This window comes from Bos mutus, chromosome 15 (genome assembly GCF_027580195.1).
Source record: "Bos mutus isolate GX-2022 chromosome 15, NWIPB_WYAK_1.1, whole genome shotgun sequence".
Taxonomy (NCBI): Eukaryota; Metazoa; Chordata; class Mammalia; order Artiodactyla; family Bovidae; genus Bos; species Bos mutus.
The window spans coordinates 71,823,483-71,844,067 of NC_091631.1; the positions used below are offsets into that span (position 1 = coordinate 71,823,483).

Here is a 20,585-nt window from a genome sequence, read left to right on the forward strand (position 1 = left end):
TACTACAGTGTTATTGGCCTTACTCCTTACGCTGTTACGTTATATTGCTGTGGCTTAATTATTTCATGACTGGAAGTCTGTACCTCTTAGTTCTCTTCAGTTGCTTGCCCAGCCCCCTACCACCTTCCCTGCAGCACCTCCCACTTTGTTCTTTGTATCTGTGAGTCTTTTTAAATTTTGTTTGTTTTGTTTTATAGATTTCACATTTTAGTGTGGGACCCTCAATATCTTCTCATGTTCTTGCAAATGGCAAGATTTCTTTTTTTATGGCTAAGTGAGACCCAGGTTTGATCCCTGGGGCAGGAAGATCCTCTAGAGAAGGCAATGGCAACTCACTCCAGTACTCTTGCCTGGAAAATCCCATGGTCGGAGGAGCTTGGTAGGCTACAGTCCATGGGGTTGCAAAGAGTCGGACCTGATTGAGCAATTTCACTTCACTTCAATATTCTATTATATATTTATATGACACATATATATATGCTTCCCAGGTGGTGCAGTGGTAGAGAATCTACCTGCCAGTGCAGGAGATGCAGGAGACGTGGCTTGAATCCCTGGGTCAGGAAGATCCCCTGGAGTAGGAAATGGCAACCCACTCTAGTATTCTTGTCTGGAAAATTCCATGGACAGAGGAGTCTGGTGGGCTACAGTCTATGGAGTTGCAAAGAGCCAGACACAACTGAGCACACATGCGCGCACACACACACACACACACATACACACACATACATACGTACACACACACTAATCTTCTTTATTTGTGTATTAATGGACACCAAGAGTTCTTCCACACCTTGGCTATTATAAGTAATGCAGCAGTAAACATTGTGCATATATCTTTTTTAATTAGTACTTTTGTTTCCTTCAGGTGAATACCCAGATGTGAAACTGCTTGATCATATGGTAGTTCTATTTTGAATTTTTTGAGGAAACCTGATACTATTTTCTATCAGGGGCTGCACCTATTTGTTATTACCAACAACAGTGCCCTAGGATTTCCTTTTTCTCCACATTCTCACCAACACTTGTTATTTGTTGTCTCTTTGATGATAAGTCATCCTAAGAGGTGTAAGATAATATGTCATTGAGTCTTTGATATGCATTTATCTGATAATTAGTGATGTTGAGCATCTTTTTATGTGTCTGTTGACCATTTCTGTGTCTCCCTTGGGGAAATGTCTATTTAGATCTGCCCTTTTTAAAGTCAGATTTCTTTTTAATATTGAATTGTATGAATTCTTTATATATTTTGGATATTGACCCCTAATTATATATATTATTTGCAAATATCTTCTCCCTTTCAGTTGGCTGCCTTTTTGTTTTATTGATAGTTTCCTTTTCTGTGAAAAAGCTATTTAATACTTTGATCTAGTCCCATTTGGGGGCAGATTAAAAAATATATTGCTACGACCAATGTCAAAGAGTGTACTACCTGTTTTCTTCTAGAAGTTTCATGATTTCAGGCCTTAAGTTTAAGTCTTTAATCCATTTGAATTTATTTAAAATCATTCATAATGTGTAACTCTTTTATATGTATCTGACTAGCTTTCCCAGGGTTCTCTGATTGCTATGGTTAGGAATTGCATACTATACTGAATAAAAGTGGTGAGACTGGTCACTCTTATCTTGTTTTTGATCTTAAGAGGAAATGCTTTCAGCTTTTTGTGGTAAAGTATGATGCTCATTGGGGGCTTGTCATATTTGGTCTTGCATGTTCTTCTTTTCTTAGTTCTTTTAGGTGTAAGGTTAGTTTATTTTAATTTTTTGTTTGTTTCCTGAGCTAGGCCTGTGTCACTATAAATATCCTTCTTAGAACTGCATTTTCTGTATCCCATAGATTTTGGAACATTGTGTTTCTGTTTCATTTTCATTTATCTCAAGGTTTGTTTTTTTTTTTTTTTCCCTTTCAAGATAATTTAAAATTTTCTCTTGATTTCTTCAGTGACACAATGCTTGTTTATTACCGTATCCTTTAGACTCCAGGTGTTTGTGCTTTTTCCTCTGTAGTTGATTTCCTGTCTCATACCATTGTGGTAAAAAAGGATGCTTATTATGAGTGCAGTCTTAAATTTACTTAGACTTGTTTTGTGGCCTAGCATGTGATTCATCATGGAGAATGTCCCATGGGCACTTGAATGTCATTCTGGATGAAATATTATTGAATGGAATGTTCTATAGATATCTACTAAGTTGATCTGGTCTAATGTGTCATTTAAGGTCCCTTGCCCATTGGGTAGGATCTCTGCTGTTGTGCTGTCTCACCCATTTGTGGGTCACTGACCTAGGAATGTGTGTCCTGACTAGACCACATCTATCTCCCTCCTGCCTATCTCACTGTAACTCTATCTGTTGCATCTTTAGTTGGGGAGCACCTTTTCTGCTGGTCTCAGGTCATTCTCATAGACAGTGGTGGAAGGTAGGTCAGGGCTGCTCTCACTCTGCCATCTCACTGTGACTTTGTCTGCTGTGTCTTTGGTTGGGAGGCACCTTCCTGCTGGTCTTCAGGTCATTCTCACAGACAGTGGTGGAAGGTACCTCAGGGCTGCTCTCACTCTGCCATTCTGACCCCGCCACTTGCCGCTGTTTCTTCTGAAGGTCTGTTTTTTTGCCTCCACTGATGGCCCCTCATGATCTAAAGCAGCTCTGCAGCCAACACCTGATCCTTGGTGTTTCACTTCCCCCAAGTTTCAGGCTCGTGATCTTTCCAAAGTTCTTTTATGTTTATGTCCTTTCATGGTTTAAAGGTCTAATTGGTTTTTGATGACTCTGTATATTATCCTATAAGTTCCATAAGTACCGAGTATTCATTATGTGCTGTGAACTATATTGCTTTGTCCAAAAAGTTTGTTCTGGTTTTTCCCTAGGATGTCACACCCAAAAGAACTTTTTGGCCAATCCAATACTAATGCTAAATAATTTATAAGAGATTGCCTCAGTTACTTTTTTTAAGGACTTCTTGAAAGTAAAAGAGAAATTGTTGGTCTCTCAGTCACATCGAGCTCTTTGCAACCAGCCCACCAGGCTCCTCTGTCCATGGAATTCTCCAGGCAAGAAAACTGGAGTAGGTTGCAATTCCCATCTCCAGGTAATATTTACAACCAAGGGATCTATCCCAGGTCTCCTGCATTACAAGCAGATTCTTTACCATCTGAGCCACCAGGAAGCTGAAGGACTTCATAGTTAGCACTATTTTTATTTCTATTATACAGATGAGGAAAATTGAGAGTAAAATCACCTGTTAAGGCTTCCATAGCTATTAAGTAGTAGAATCAGGATTTGGAAGCAGACTGTATGACTTATCACTAAAGGCTGTGCTCATAACATATTATATGGTATAGATATAATATACTATTTTTATGTAATATTATTTTTTAATCAATAAGACAGATTTTAATGGTTTTGAAGTAAAAATTTTGTTTAAATGCTACCTGAGCTATCCTTGTGTTCTGTGCCTCTGGCAAAAACTAGTATTTTATTAAGTGTAGATCAATTTTCCTCTTTTATAAACTCCATTGCTAAGCAATGGGATACCCTATTATCAAGGATACTCATTAAAATAATCTAGTATCTAGAAGTCTTCTGGGGAGGTGGGTATATGGCAGTGTGTTTTTCAAGAAAGAGCTCCAAGTCTTTGAGTGCTGCACCTGCTTCGCAGCTGTGTCATCTCATCACTATGGTTCTCTGCAAGAGAGATGTTGTGGTTGATAATGATAAGGCTCTTAGCATCTCAGGGCAGACAAGGTAAATGAATGGTGGCATCTCTCCCTTATCCACAACTACTTCCTGGCTTTGAGATTATTTTCTGGATAAATCTGATTTTTCTGAGGCATATGAAACCGATGAGAAGGAATAGTACTCTTCTGATGTAGGTAGTTTTCCTATACCACCAAGCAGCTCATTTTTACACTACCTGTGGAATAGTGTCAGATCCCACAGGTTAAGGGTTCAGTCCTACAAATCTGTAGCATCCACCCCCCCAATCCCCAGACACCAATGGCAAGTTCAAATTATCACCTCTGCTTCTGACTGACTCACTGTAGGTGGGAGGTTCCCACAGTCCTCTCCTTGAATTTGAATAATTGTCTAGAACAGTTTACAGAACTCAAAGAAGCATTGTACTTACTATATGACTCATTTATTATAAAAGAATACAATTCAGGAACAACCAGATGAAAGAGACGGGTAGGATAATTCACATGGGAATGGATGCAGAGCTTCCAAGCTCTCCTAGAACCTCTACAAGTTCACAAACCCTGAAGCTCCCCAAACCCTGTCATTGTGAGGTTTATGGAGGCTTCATAACTTAGGCATAATTGATTGCATCATTGGCTATTGATGATTGAACTGAATCTCCAGGCCCTTTCCCTTTCCCGGAGGTTCAAGGTCGCGGAAAGATGGTGGAATTGAAAGTTCCAACCCTCTAATCACATAGTTGGTTCCACTGACAACCAACGTCCATCTTTTGGGGCTTTTCAGAAGTCACCTTATTAACTTAAACTCAGGTGTTAACGAAAGAGATGTATTATGAATATCAAGATATATTTATCATTTTTATCACTTGGGAAATGCCAAGGGTTTTTGGAAGCCCTGTGCCAGAAATGGGAATGAAGACTATATATTTCTTATTATAAATCATAATATCTCAACTCTCAGCCCCTCCCCCCAAAAGGAAAGTATTTACTAAAATATGACTTTATTTTAGTTCCAAGCAGATATTTCATAAGACTTTTATCCTCAGAAGAATCAAGACCAAAAATCATTATACTCTTTAGCAAATCCCTTTTCTTTTCCTGTCCTTGTCTCTTCCAAACCCAGTCCCCCAATTCACTCAATTCATATATATTTCTCAGACACTTTGGTCTAAAAACATTTACTGACCTTCTACATGGCTGCTGCTGCTAAGTCGCTTCAGTCGTGTCCGACTCTGTGCGATCCCATGGACTGCAGCCTACCAGGCTTCTCCGTCCATGGGATTCTCCAGGCAAGAACACTGGAGTGGGTTGCCATTTCCTTCTCCAATGCATGAAAGTGGAAAGTGAAAGTGAAGTCGCTCAGTCGTGTCTGACTCTTAGCGACCCCATGGACTGCAGCCTACCAGGCTCCTCCATCCATGGGATTTTCCAGGCAAGAGTACTGGAGTGGGGTGCCATTGCCTTCTCCCTTCTACATGGCAGGTAGATATTTTTCTTAGGCTTGAAAGTACAAAGATGAGTATGTTGTAGCAAATAACTCAAAGGAGTAACTACTGATGGGTGAAATAGAGACAGTGTACATATGTGTACATGTGTGCATGCCCAGTCGCTTCAGTCGTGTCCGACTCTTTGTGACCCCAAGGACTGTAGCCCACCAGGCTCCTCTGTCTATGGAATCTCCAGGCCAGAATACCAGAGTAGGTTGCCATTCCCTCCTCCAGGGGATCTTCCTGACCCAGGGACTGAAACGGCATCATCTGCCTCTCCTGCATTCCAGGTGGGTTCTATATCCACTGCTGCTGCTGCTGCTAAGTCGCTTCAGTCGTGTCTGACTCTGTGTGATCCCATAGACAGCAGCCCACCAGGCTCCCCCATCCCTGGGATTCTCCAGGCAAGAACACTGGTGTTTGTCATGATAAATGCTGGGTTAAAGGTATATGCATGTGGAAGGACTGATGCTGAAGCTGAAGCTCCAGTATTTTGGTCATCTGATGAACACAGATGACTCATTGGAAACGTCCCTGATGCTGGGAAAGATCAAGGGCAGAAAGAGAAGAGGGCATCAGAGGATGAGATGGCTGGGTGGCATCACTGATTCAATGAGCATGAACTTGGGCAAACTCCAGGAGATGGTGAGGGACAGGGAGGCCTGGTGTGCTGCAGTCCATGGGGTCACAAGAAGTTGGACGTGGATGGGCGACTGAACAACAACAGAGGTATACGTAGGTACATAATGCTTTGTGGACACAAAAGGCACTTGATCTAATGTGGAAGTCTAGTCTCTGGAAAGGTAATGCCTGAGTTGAATCGAAAGTGAGAGTTTGCCAGGGAAGAAGGGCCTTTTGGGCAGAACAGAGCATAGCAAAGCAAGCAAGAGGTGATGATGGTTTGTGGGCAGAACGTGAGGTCTGCTGGTGTTACCAGAACATAAAATATGAAGTTGGAAGCGTTGGAGATGAAATCAGAGAGCTATGTCGGTGTTGCATTACCAAAGGTCTTATTTGCTTTGCCAAGAGTGGACTTTTTTTCTGTACTTTTGGGAAAATTTCCCTAGGGAAATGTGATAGTAAAAAATGTGTTTTACATTAATTATTCTAACTGAAATATGGATAACCGGTAGGGACAAGAATACTATCTGCAGGAAGACCAGGTCAGTGCTAATTAGTTGGAAGTTTAGCTGGGAGACCTGAAGGCCCTAAATTATTACAGTGAATTTGAAATCTAGAAGGGGAATTTTGAAATATACTTTGAAGGCAAAAATCATAGGTAGGACACATGGATGTGGGTGTTTAGGGAAAGGGAGCAATCTGAAGAGGTTTCCTGTCTTAGTTTTTAGACAAAGCTGTGTTTTTCCCCAGCTTTGTGTTCGTTCACACATGCTGACACCCCTCATGTCCATATAGTCATCAAGTCATGAGTGATTTCCTGAATTGGTACCTTGGTGCTTACTCCTGTATTTTTTTTTTTTTTTTAATTCAGGCCCCAGTTATCTCTTGGCTCTACTTCCACTCTCAAATGCTTCTTTTGTTTTGCTGCTAGAGAAATATCACTTAAAATAAATCTGATCTTTCTCTCTCCCTAAGTTCAGTTCAGCTGCTCAGTCATGTCCAACTCTTTGCTACCCCATGGACTGCAGCACACCAGGCCTCCCTGTCCATCACCACCTCCTGGAGCTTGCTCAAACTCATGCCCATCGAGTTGGTGATGCCATCTCATCTTCTGTTGTCCCCTTTTCCTGCCTTCAATCTTTCCCAGCATCAGGGTCTTTTCTAAATAGTCAGTTCTTTGTATCAGATGGCCAAAGTATTGGAGTTTCAGCTTCAGCATCAGTTCTTCCAATGAACATTCAGGGCTGATGGCCTTTAGGATGAACTGGTTGGATCTCCTTGCAGTCCAAGGGACTCTCAAGCGTTTTCTCCAGCACCAGCAGTTCAAAAACATCAATTCTTCAGCACTCAGCTTTCTTTATAGTCCAACTCTCACATCCATATGTGACTACTGGAAAAACCATAGCTTTGACTAGATGGACCTTTGTTGGCAAAGTAATGTCTCTGCCTTTTGTATGCTGTCTAGGTTGGTCATAGCTTTTCTTCCTAGGAACAAGCATCTTTTAATTTCATAGCTGCAGTCACCATCAGCAGTGATTTTGGAGCCCAAGAAACCTCCCTCCAAATAAAAATCTACAAATGATATAAAGCATAGTTTTTAGGGTCTAAAACTTTTCAGCATGTGCAAAAATCTTATTCTTTGGCAGCCATGATTTAACTCCCAAATAGCCTCTTTGCACTTTGAAGTAGTCAAATAATTTTTGGTCCTGACCCATGTCTTGATTTACATTGACTGTGCACTGGTCCCCTTTGTCTGACTAGTGCATTTTATTTTTTGCTTTGCTTTGTCCCTTTACCCCTAAACTATTCGGGCCTTAAACATACACAGTATGTCCTGCTCATGTTTGTCCCCTAGAGACCTGATTGCTCAGTATTCATTGAATGAATAAATCCGAGTTTTTAGAAGGGAAGGGTAGTCTTCCCTAGATCATTCCTAGAGAAAAGCACTAAAGAAAAAAAATGTATATAATAAAATGCCCTGAACCAAAACCCCTGTGTAATGTGGGCAGAGGCTGAACAAGTTGCAGCAATGGAAGTACCTGAAAGATATGCTTTTCATTGCATGTATTTTTGAACTAGCATGGTGGGGCAAGCTAGCTGTGTCCTCGGAGTAATCTATTGCTCTGAAAACAGATACTTTGTGGCTCCTGATCTGCATCAAATTATAACCAACAGCAGTTTCTTGAATAGTCTGCTTACTAATTGGTAAAAGTGATCCTATAAGCTTATCCCTGATTCACATTGTCAAATCTGGTGTCTGAGTCCTGTGTTTAGAAAGTGTGATAAAAAGAAGTCATTTTTGTATTTATAAATGGAACTGACTATGTATGACATCTGTCCAGAACCAAGTGAAGAAGAAAATAATATTCTCAAAGAAGGACTTGTAGTTGCTTCTAGACAGGTCTTAAAATACCAGGGTTCTAGTCAGTCACCATAATTCCCTTGTACTGTCAAGTTAGCTATTGATTTTCTCTGCCCGTAAAACAGAAGCACTTTTTAATCTCTGGCTTTCCATGTAAACCCCGTGACTGAGCTCTCAGAAAGAAGATTCCTAGCCCGCTCGGTCCTATTTATTAGTTGTTAGTACCTCATGTCTACCAGCATCATCAGATATACTAAGTACTTTAAAAATTCTTCCCTATGATTAACCTAAATAACTCAGGTGTAGTCCATTTCCTTCTGCTGTTTCCTCGACTGGAGTTGGAGAGCAGGTGGCCACCATGTGAAATACTCAGATTTTACAAGCAGCTGAAAGAACTTGTACATTACTTCCTTCACCTTGGATTTCCCTCCTGTGCTCATCCCTCCAGGATGCCAGAAGCGTTTGAATAACGTGGTTTCAGGTCGAGGGATCATTTTAGAAGAAATGACAGAATCCCTTTTCAACCAATGCCACTCTTTAGAGAACAGGTAGCAGGGTGTGTGTGTGTATGTGTTTCTTTATGGGATTAAATTAGAGCTTTTTGAGTCTTAGGGTTTTAAATTGTACCTTTAGGCTGTTCTAAATTTATTTTATCCAGCTTAAATTTATTGAACTTAAGATTGGATTTATGGTAAAGAGAGAGGATATTTGGAATCTTGTTGTTGTTGTTCAGTCACTTAGTCGTGTCTGACTCTTTGTGACCCCATGGACTGCAGCACGCCAGGCTTCCCTGTCCATCACCATCTCCCGGAGTTTACTCAAACTTATATCCCTGGAGTCGGTGATGCCATCCAACCATCTTTTTCTCTGTCATCCCCTCGTCCTCCTTGGACTCTGAGAGAGAACAAATGGATAACTCCTATTCTTAGCCTTTGCACTAAAATGAACTTTTTAATAAACTCTAAGTGTATTGTGAATAATATACAAAGTAGATGTGGTTGGGCTAAAACATTCCTTTTCACTAATTTGGAATGACCACGGTGAATGACCCAAAGGCCATCAAATAAGAGTTAAGGGGAGAGAAAACTTGAAATCAAAAATAATTGACAGAGAGCACAGATGGCTACTCTTTTCATTTAACTCACTGAAAGAAAATTATATCCTTTGGTATAAAGTTTAACTTCCTTTGAGAAGTAAGTATTTTTGGATATTAAATCTATGAAAATTATAATACCTAAATATTTCTGTTGATTGGCATGTCAATAGTTGGAAGAAATAATATAAATTCATATTAATCAATTTTGGAGTTTTTGCAGCTGCAAAACTAAACTTTTAGGAACTACTTTTGCTAATTCTATTTGGTAAGCTCCCTGATAAAGAATAATTCTATTTCATAAATCAAGCTCTATGTACACTTGGTGGAAAAATTTAATTTAGCTTTCTTCATTGTTCACTTTAACATCTTGGTTGTTTTAAGGCTCAAAACTAAACTAAGATTGTCATTAAAAATATTTGTTAATTATTTCTTGAGAAATAGTGAATTACTCCATGCCTGGGAATTAAGCTCACATTTTACTAACCAAAGTCTTTTAGTTTTTCTATGTTATTTGATAAATGAGGAAGAGTTAAGCATTGTTTGTGAGTGATGTTTTTCCATTTTAGCGCAATTGGCATTCCATTAAAAATAGTGGAGATTGGAGATCCCTAATAATGGAGATTTCTCAGTTATCCACTCTTCTACTCCTATGATCTGAAGTATTCTGCCAAATAGTCCTTCAGGGTATTTCAGTTTAATAGCATCAGGTTTGACCAGCCCTCCCCTAGTTGGCGTCGTTATAAATGCGGTCTAAACTTCAGGGAGCTGTAGGAATGGTAACTTTGGTAATGTCGCAAGAGGCGACGATGACTCTAGACTACACAGACTACATCTCACAAGTGTGCTCATCGTGTTTATAGGATGAAACAGAGAGACTTCTTGTTTATAAAGCAGAAGTGATATGTAGCTGTTTAAACTTCAGGCACAAACAGCACTGCATGCTCAACCCACGCAGTGAAGGGTATATTTTTGTGAATGAAAACTGAAATTTCTTCTGAAGTTTGTGGCTTAAGTCACGTGGCTTGAAAGTAGCCAAGTGGTAGCAGTGCCCCCGGCCTCCACATTTAGCTGCCGAGTGGATGGCTCCCAGTGCTGGCAGCTTGCGGTGCTTTCTCTCCTTCCTTTAAGCTCTTCATGTTCTTGGCAATTAGCGTGACATTTTGAGGATTGGCTCTTGTCTTTGGAGTATAAAACCCTAAGCTCAATAAGACTGAGGAGCAACTAAGATTATAGTAGCTGAAAGTGAACGGGTAGCTATTTCTCACTAATCACTACCTTATCGACTGCTGATATTGATCTTTTTATATCAGGGATTGTTTGCCAGCTGGCAGGCCCACACCATCAATGGCCATCCCTCCGAAGTGGTTCTTTTGGTGGGTATACCTAGGAAAAGCATTATGTAGAGCAATGAAGGAGAAATAATCATGTTCGTGTTTTCAGTAATCGAGCACTTCTTTATATGCTACTTGTCTCCAGAATGTCTAAGCTGAAGTCATTGAGTCCAACTGTTAGGTAACAGATAAGATGACCAAGGCCCCAGAGTTATTCAGTGTTCCAGGTAATACGATTGGTGATTACTTCTAGAGGATGGCCATGACTATGTGACAGCGGTTACAGAATGGGCTGGTTATAATTCGTTCACTCGGCAGTTACACATTGAGACTTCTCTACTGGGAAATACCGCATTAGCTGATAGCCTAGTAAAGGATTTCTCAGCCTCCACACTGTTAACATGTTGGGCTGAATCAGTCAATCAGTATCTCTCTCTCTCTCGGATTCTATCTCCTTGTCTTTCCACTCATCTGTATCCTAGGGAAGTCCCTCAGTCTGGCTGTTGAAATTAGACCTTTAGGCAGAAATATCTGCAATAATAACTTTTTCGTGGAACTGTTCTCATGAAAGTACAACTCTTTTTAAGAGATGAACCTAATGCTGGAAGTCAGGGAAGGCAGAGCAGAGGAAATGAGCAGAAAGGACATATTCTGCAGTGCCCAATCAGACCCTTTTCTTCCTTTGTGGGAGCAAAGGTTCAGGGAGGAGCACCAGGCATTTCTGGGAGGCTTCTGGAAGCTACCCCCACTGCAATGCTTCTGCTCCTATTCTTCAAACGAAACTTACTCACATGGACACATCTCCTTGGTAGGAGATTGGGCAATGTATTCTGTATTTGTGGCAGCTGTCTGCCCTGCTATAATCTGGGGGGTTCTATTACTGTGAAAAAGGATGGCACGCAGCCAAAAAGGGCTTTTGATAAAAGCAGTAGAAATTTAGAATTCCATGAATTCTGCACACAGGAGAGGGCTGTTCCAAGCTTGGACTCATGTGACTAATTCTTTGACCTTGACCAAGGCACTTCAATCCCATGGAGGATGGGGATCATTTTCTTATAAAATGTTAAAATTGAGCAGTTGTGTTAGTTATGGTCATGTTAAGAAAGATCTTGCAGTTTAGTTTGAACTCCACCCTTCTGCTGTTTGAGTGCCTATAGTTAATTTCCATGAACCTCTTTTTTCCACAGTATAATATGGGAGTCATGATAACGTACTCTTTCTTTCCTATTTATAAACATGATCTTCTTGAAAACCCTCTGATAGCAAAATATACAAAACAGGCTCTAGAGAACAAGGTTGTGAATGAGTCTGCAAATCCCTTGAAAATGTTATACTTTTATTATCTAAAGTTGCAAATATAGCACCCTCAATAAAGATAAAATCTTATATCTGCATCTTAGGAATGTGTGTGTTGTTGTTGGGCACAGTTTATGCTCTTCCCAGACCCTTGGGGTTTGCTCAGAAGAGAACTCTGGCCGAGGATTGTCGCTTCTTATTCCTCACAAGCGATGCACAGCCTCGCGGTCCCGTTGGCTCTTCCTCATCGTGTCTGGACCCTTTATGGAGTGCCGGAGGGGCCCTGGGTTCTGGCCCCTCACACAGCTGTTGAGCAAGCAGATGACAGTCCAATAAGACGCAGGAGAGTTCTTATCCATGGGGCAGATGTTGACCAATTAGAAAGTGGCAGGTAAATCCTTGCTTACCCAACTGAATTGTCCAGAGGTGTGTTGGTTTTGTGAAACCTGAATGGAGGTCTGCCTTATTGCGTGAGCAACTGGCTGTTTCTCCTCCTGTTCCTGCAGTTAGTTCAGGAATAAATGCTTGTATTTTCCTTCCTCCTTTCCTGTCTCTCTTCCCTTTCTCTCTCTCTCTCTTTCTCTCTCCCCCCTCCTGCTCCCCAGGGATTGCATCCAAGCTGTAGCAGGCAAGCTTTGCCTCTGGCTCTGTTTTCTAGGAATTTTGCTCTAAAAAAGTATAATATTAGCATAATATGTGAAATTAAATTCTACTTGCTATGACTTTCACCCTGGGAGTTAAGGAAAGACACCTCTCTCTGTTTCAGTCAGATGCAGGCTTCTCATGAGCATGCTCTTTAATAAGTGTCAGCCTTTTGTCCTCAGGTTAGTTCTTCCTTACATGTTATCAGTGCTTTTTATTTTTTTAACTGAATATTTAATTTCATTCTCCAAGGTCTCTGTCAAGCAAGAAGAAGAGAAATTTGAATGTGGGTGTAAAGCAGAGCTTTGTGTTGCTTTTAATTAGGAAATCCCTATATTCACTCAGGATAATTTTCCAAACTTTCTGTCTGGAGTGTGTTCCACACACCCTGCCTGGAGTTTGCTCAGTTGTGTAACTTAGTTTTATCCATGATGTCATGCCAGAGCCCGTAAGATTATAGCGACTCCAAGTACTATCCACCCACCCAATCCCAGTCCGCTCTGTCTTCACATAGCCCAAGAGACAGTTAACAATCAAACATCATCAGAAACTGTCAGCAGCATTCTCTGTCTCTCCCACGGTCTAAAGTGGCATTATAAGTTCCTCCTCCACTTCCCACTCTTTCTGTTTCTCTTTTTTTCCCTCTTTTTTCCTATTTCATCCATTTGTTCTCTTTAATGTTTTTCAGTGCAGTAATTTTCCCTATAAACACTGACTTTGCTATGTCCTACACATTTTAACATTTAATTTTAAATCAGTTCAAAATGCTTTTTTAAAATCTCTTTTCAGATTTCTTTAACCCATGTGTCATTTAGAAGCTTCTTTAATCTCTAAGTATTCTGTGATTTTCCAGCTATCTTTCTGTCATTGATTTCTAGCTTATTTCATTGTACTCTGAGAATGGTTTTTTTGTTTTAGTTTTTGTTTTTCCAGTAAACAACTTAATCTTTTTTATTTGCCCAAGGCCAGCTGTTGCAGGCACTGAGGCCCCAAGACTTCCAGAAGGGATGAGGGTGGGGGGAGTCACCCTGCCTCCCAGGTGCTGCCTGCCCCATCCTGCTTTCTGCAGGAGATGGGAGAGTAGATAAAGTGTGCCCTTGCACCATCAAGTATCTCAATTTTGTGTGTGTGTCAGTCGCTCAGTCGTATCTGACTCTTGAGACCCCATGGGCTGTAGCCCACCAGGCTCCTCTGTCCAAGCGATTCTCCAGGCAAGAGTACTGGAGAGGGTTGCCATTTCCTTCTCCAGGGGATCTTCCCGACCCAGGGATAGAACCCACATTTCCTGCATTGCAGGTGGATTCTTTACTGTCTGAGCCACCAGGGAAGTCCCCTCAGTTTTCAGATATTATAAAAATTCAATTGTCATTAGAGAGGAAACTGAGGCACATTGACCCCCCCACCCCAGGCCTCTATTTGCCAGTCCAAGGTCTAGCGTACACCCTCCCACTCTCCACCCCCAGTGGAATGAGCTGCACATAAGCAGTCTTTTGCCCTGTGTGTGTGGGGGAGGGTCTCAGGAGCCCATCTGGTGGCCTGTGTGGGGGAGACTGGCCAGGGTCAAGGGCTGTGGGTGGGGGAGCAGGAGGAGGGGTGTGGTTGGAGGAGCAGCTGCTGTGTGTGTGTGGGGCCGGCGGTCAACGCTGAATAGGGGACCCCAGCTGGGGTTCCCTAGTGATATCAATGGGGATCAGGCAGAGCCCTCTGCTGTCCAGATGGGGAAACTGAGGCAAAGGTTCCTCCTGTCTTTGAGAGGGGAGGGGCCTGCCATCAGCTAGTGAGGTTCATTCCTCTTGCCCAGGAAGGCACCGCAGCCCAGGAGCGGCAGTGCCTTGTCAGCCGTCACTCAGGGAGACACAGGAGGGGCAGCAGCTGGGTCACCTGGCCGCACAGACCCCCTCCTCTCCGGCCACGCGGAGGGGTACCCTCCCCCACCTCAGCTGCTGGGAGGAGGAGTGCCCGGCTCGGGCGCCTGCCTTCCCCTGCTCACGTGCCCGAGAAAGGCTCATTTTTAGCACCTGGCCTCTTTTCCCTGCCTGGAGGGAGCTCAAGGGACAGAGTAGTGAAGAAAGCAGCCAAGGGGGACAGGAAGATCTGGAAGTAGGGCCCCAGGGGATTGTCTGATTCTTCTGTTCTCCCGACCCCAAGGGGGCCCAGGCACAGAGAGGGGCCCTTAGCCGTCATGCAGCGTGGAGATGAAGAGGACGCTATCTTAGTCCTGAAGCTGGTAGTCCAGCTCACCCAGCAGTTCCCAGTCGGCATCTTTAACCAGCACCAGAATCCCTGGCCTCATGCTGTCTCCTTGGATGAACATCTCTGGCCGCTGTTTTAGCAAATTCTTGATCCACACAAGGAGGCTGCGGATGTCCCAGGGTTCCTCCTGTTCAGGCAAGGTGACCTGATGCTTCCTTCACACCGCCAAACAGGAGCTCCACACCACCTCCGAACTCCACCTCCACTGACAAGGGCGCTGCCATGTTGAGGAAGCCGAGCTCACCGAGAATAATTTTTATTATTTTAAATTTGCTAAGATATGGCCCACAGTGTAGTTTGTGTTGGTAAATGTTCCATGTGAGCTTGAGAAGAATGTATAATCTGCTGTTCTTAAATGAACAGCATTATATCCAGTTGGTTGATGGTGCTGTTGAGTTCAGCTGTGGTCTCACTGAGGTTCTACCTGTTGGATCTGTTCATTTCTAGTAGATGGATGTTACAGTCTTCGTCTATGACAGTGGATTTACCTATTTCTCCTTGAAGTTCTGTCAGTCTTTCCCTCACATATTTGATGCTCTGCTCTTATGCTCTGCTTACACATTGATGTATGCATATTAAGAATTATTATTGTCTTTGAAGAACTGACCTTTTAAGCATTATGTAATCCTCTTTCTTTATCTCGAATAACTTTCATTGTTTTGAAATCTGATCTATCTGACATTAATATAGCTACTCCTGCTTTCTCTTTTTTAGTGTTAGCAAAGTTTATCTTTCTCTCTTTGCTCTAAATGCATATGTCTTTACATTTCAAGTTGGTTTCTTATAGAAAACATGTAGTTGAGTCTTGTTTTTTGGATTCACTATGACCATGTCTGTGTTTTAATCGGTGGATGTTGACCATTCACTTTCAAAGAGATGATTGATATAGTTGGATTAATATCTACCATATTTACTGTTGTTTTCTACTTTTTCCCCTTGTTCTTTGTTCCTATTTTTTTCTTCCACTATTTTTCTGCCTTTTGTGATTTTAATTGGGTACTTTATATGATTTCATTTTCTCTGCTTTCTTACTGTATCAATTATACTTTTTAAAAACATTTTTTAATGATTGCCCTAAAGTGGCATTATAAATTCCTCCTCTGCTTCCCACTCTTTTCCATTTCTCATCTTTTTTTTCTCTTTTTCCCTATTTCATCCATTTGTACATTTACAAATTTGTACATTTGAAATGTACATTTAAAACTAATCCAAATCCACTTTAGATATAATGTTGCACTGTTTCACAGGCAGTGTAAATACTTTAGAGTAACAAAATTCCTCCTGTCCTTGTACCATTGCTGTCATTTATTTCACTTATACATAAAAACACATATATACATAAAGGAAGGGGAGACTTCTTTTTTAGAGTGAATAGTTACCTTTAAATTTTGCATAAAAGTCTCTGTTCCCAAATGCATTAGTGTAATTACAAAATGCATCTTGATACATTTGTATACATTGAATATCTTCTCCAGTTTTTTTAAAGACACATCCCTTCTGGGACTCTAATCTTAACTGCTACTTTAAAGTTCATAGGCTTATTTGTCTGTCTGTTTTCACAGAAGGTCGTATTACCATTTTTCTTGAAAATTTTCATTGCCTCTTTGAACTAGATCTCATGTCTTGATTTTTTTGGTTGATTCCATCATTTTAGTTGAGCACATACCTTAGTATCTTTCTAAAAAATGGTTCAAATTTTTAGATACTAATAATTTTGAGACCCTGTATGTTTGTAAATATTTTTATACTACCATGAATCTAGATTGACAATTTGGATATAGAAATCAGAGTTGGAATTCATTATTTCTCAGAATTTTAAAGGCACTGCACCTTTGTTTTATAACTTCCTGTGATGTTATTGTGAACTCATTGGTTTCTGATGATATTTATTTGACCTCTGTTTTTAGATTTTTGTTTTTAATCATGGTTTTGTAATAGTGTATGATATATCTTGCATATATTTTCTCATTTATTGTGCTTTGTATATATTGTGTCATTTTAATATGGATACTTTTTTTTACTCTGGAAATTTTTGTGATTTTTTTTTTTTTGGTAATTCCTCCCTTCATTTTTCTTTCAGTACTTCTGTTAGTCAGAGGTTGGATTTCCTGATTAATCTCCTAATTCTCCTATCTTTTCTCATCTCTTTTCTTTTTTAGTTCACAACTCTTGTTTTATTCTTTCACTCATACCTCATTCATATTTTCTTTCTTATACAGCAACCATTCTCATAAGTTTAATGTGTATATATTTGTCTTACAAAATTGATATTATTTTTCTATTCATGACTTCAATTTCATAAACATAAATGTTACTTACCTATTTTGTGTTTTGTGGTTTTCATTCAGAACTATGTTTTAAGATCCATCTATTTGTAGTATTCACTTCATGCCTGCCACTTTGTGGTATGCTTCTAATGCATTTTTATTCACCAGTAAATAGCCTGGCTATCTTCCTGCTTCAAATGGATCCTCTTTCAAGTTTGCTTATGGACTTTTCTGTGAGGATATTTTTGGGATGTGCACCCAGAAGCTTGTTTTTAAGTCATGCATATATACCACTTAGAAATGTTGAATGCAACATTTCTCTTTAGAAAGGCTGTACCTGTACCCCTTTATGAGTTCTTGTGTTTCCACCATATGTGAGTTCCTATGTTTCCACACGCATTCAACCTGTTATTCACCTTTATAACTCTTGCCAACCAATAGCTGATACATATAATGTGATATCTCAATATTTTAATTTGCTTTCCTCTTAATTATTAATGAGTTCGAAAAACTCCTTATATGCTTGTTAACCTTTTGACTTCCCTCTTCTGTTGGTTATCCCTTCATATCCTTCATCTATATTTTTATCTGTTTGTTTTTCTATCTTTACATTTTTTAAAAGTGAAAGTGAAGGACACTCAATCGTGTCTGACTCTTTGCGATCCCATGGACTATAGAGTCCATGGAATTCTCCAGGCCAGAATACTGGAGTGGGTAGCCTTTCCCTTCTCCAAGGGATCTTCTCAACCCAGGGATGGAACCCAGGTCTCCCGCATTGCAGGTGGGTTCTTTACCAGCTGAGCCACCAGGGAAGCCCCATTTTGTAGGAGTTCCTCATATAGGCAAATATGAAACCTTTGGCTCTTAGGAATCTGATCACCTGGTGGTGGTAGTGCAAGATAATTGGAATAGGGAAGATGTGGTGAATTATATTGGCATAACTCTGAAGAAGGAAGCCTTTTTGAAATGTCTATATTTCAGCAGATTGAGGAGGACAGACATGGTGGGGAATGGTTTGGTGCAGTCACCTGCAGTTGGGATGTTGCTGTGAAAGCTGTATTAAGGGTCTCAACAACCTGAGTTTTTGGACACCAGGAATCTCTTGGATCTAAGAAATATCTAAGCAGCTGTTCTTTCTGAGACTTAAAAATTATGATGTCACCCTAGGTCACTCTTCCAAGTGGTGAGGAAATCCCACTATCAGAGAAGGAGGAAGTCTAGCCAAGACTGGTAGTTAGGGCTGTATCTTGTCCTCTCAATGCCTAGCACAGTGCCAGTTTATAAGAATTATGCATTTGTGAAATAGAAATTTATCGGTATTTATTATTACTATTTCTGCTACTGTGCACTCACTTAAAAGGATTTTAAAAATATATGCTTAGTGCTTATTTAGCTAATGGTTATACTAACATGGTAGCATAAATAGTTGCATGGGAAATTTTGCAATATCCTGTGTTTCATTTATAACCTTGAAATTGTCTTAAAAATTGGATGCATAAATCCTAAATGTGTGCTTCATTAAAAGAAATATAGAAAATATTTTTTCATTGCCTCTACTTTAAAAAATTGATCATGATAATGTTAAGATAAAGGTTGCTAAAATAGTTGTTTAAACAAAGTTTTGCAGTTGTGTTTTATAGAGAAAAAACAATTGGATAAAGCTTGAAATATATCTGACTTTTTAGATATTGTGGTAGAGTCTATTTCCTTTGGTACCCTCTTGTGGTCAATAGAAGGTGTTGATTTGGCCTTATATTTAACATTTGTGTATAATTTGTGATAGACATATTGTTTATATGAGTATTTTGACTTATTTTTTGCCTATTTGTTTGTTATATATCACAACTTTAAGACTGACACTTGGAGTTTTTTTCCCATTCCTTAGCTCAGGGGATATGATGAAAGTGCAACATAACCTCAGTTACTAATCTTATATGCTAAATAATAATGTGATCATGTGATCAGAGTAAATACAGTGTAGCTTGGAACACAAGTTGATTACAGACCTTGAACTTATCTTACACATTTGCCACTATAATTGGGTTTGGGGATTAACTTGCCATTTTTGATAGCATTTTTTAAAGATTTAAAAATATGCACATATAAACATATCACACATATATATGACCTCATTGTACATGACTACCTGGTTCAGATGCACTTATTGTGGATCTACAGAAAACCATTATACCATACCATTATAACATCAGATCAGATCAGATCAGTCGCTCAGTTGTGTCCGACTCTTTGCGACCCCATGAATTGCAGCACGCCAGGCCTCCCTGTCCATCACCAACTCCCAGAGTTCACTCAGACTCACATCCATCAAGTCAGTGATGCCATCCAGCCATCTCATCCTCTGTCGTCCCCTTCTCCTCCTGCCCCCAATCCCTCCCAGCATCAGAGTCTTTTCCAATGAGTCAACTCTTCGCATGAGGTGGCCAAAGTACTGGAGTTTCAGCTTCAGCATCATTCCTTCCAAAGAAATCCCAGGGCTGATCTCCTTCAGAATGAACTGGTTGGATCTCCTTGCAGTCCAAGGGACTCTCAAGAGTCTTCTCCAACACCACAGTTCAAAAGCATCAATGCTTCAGCGCTCAGCCTTCTTCACAGTCCAACTCTCATATCCGTACATGACCACAGGAAAAACCATAGCCTTGACTAGATGGACCTTTGTTGGCAAAGTAATGTCTCTGCTTTTGAACATACTATCTAGGTTGGTCATAACTTTCCTTCCAAGGAGTAAGTGTCTTTTAATTTCATGGCTGCAGTCACCATCTGCAGTGATTTTGGAGCCCAGAAAAATAAAGTCTGACACTGTTTCCACTGTTTCCCCATCTATTTCAGTCAGTAATCACATATAGTGTTTAGCGTAAAGATTCATGCATTATTTTCCCTTCTTTCTGCAGCACTGGTTTTGGAGAAAATTCTTAGCTTGATATCCACAAGTACATAGTAGACAATCGATAGCTGTGTGGTATTAAGTTACTAAAACCAAATAGGACCTGACTTACGTGAGAGTAAATCATGGCTTTTGGGGGTAGATGTGAGTCACAAAAAGTGCTCTTTGTTTTCAAGAATATGGTTCCCTAGACTAAAGTTGTCCTTCATGTGCCCTCCTCTTTCAGTTCAGTGCTTTAATTTTATACTAGAACTGAATGTGTTTGTGTTATCTGCATCATTGGAACCTTTGAGTAGATCTCTTTTGTTGGCCTGGTGGTGTGAAGGGCCAGGGTTTGATTAGGAGTCCAGGAAGTTCTTCTGGGAATGATTTTTGTATTGCCAGGAATGCTGGTATGTTGGCACTGAGTTAACGTTTCCAAAAATGCCAGCAAACACTGAAAAACAAAGATGCAAGTGTAGTTGCCACAGCTGTGCTCCCTTCTCCCCCACCTCGTTTCTTCTGCGCACAGTGAGAAATTTTAAGCCCCCTATTGTAAGATGAAAGTGAGTCAGTTTCCCGTACTCATCTCTAAGGCAGCTGGTGGCCCCCCGCCCCCTACAGTGCTCTTGTATCACAGGGATTGAATTGAGGCCATTT

General features: G+C 40.5%; 1 protein-coding gene and 1 pseudogene across 1 annotated transcript in view; one reads left to right on the forward strand and one right to left on the reverse strand.

Moving 5' to 3' along the window:
- ARHGAP42 (Rho GTPase activating protein 42) overlaps positions 1-20,585 on the forward strand; it is a 348,862-nt gene that overhangs the window by 227,859 nt on the left and 100,418 nt on the right. The gene's annotated exons all lie outside the window — the stretch shown is intronic.
- LOC102271106 (ubiquitin-related modifier 1-like) lies at positions 14,698-15,001 on the reverse strand (annotated as a pseudogene).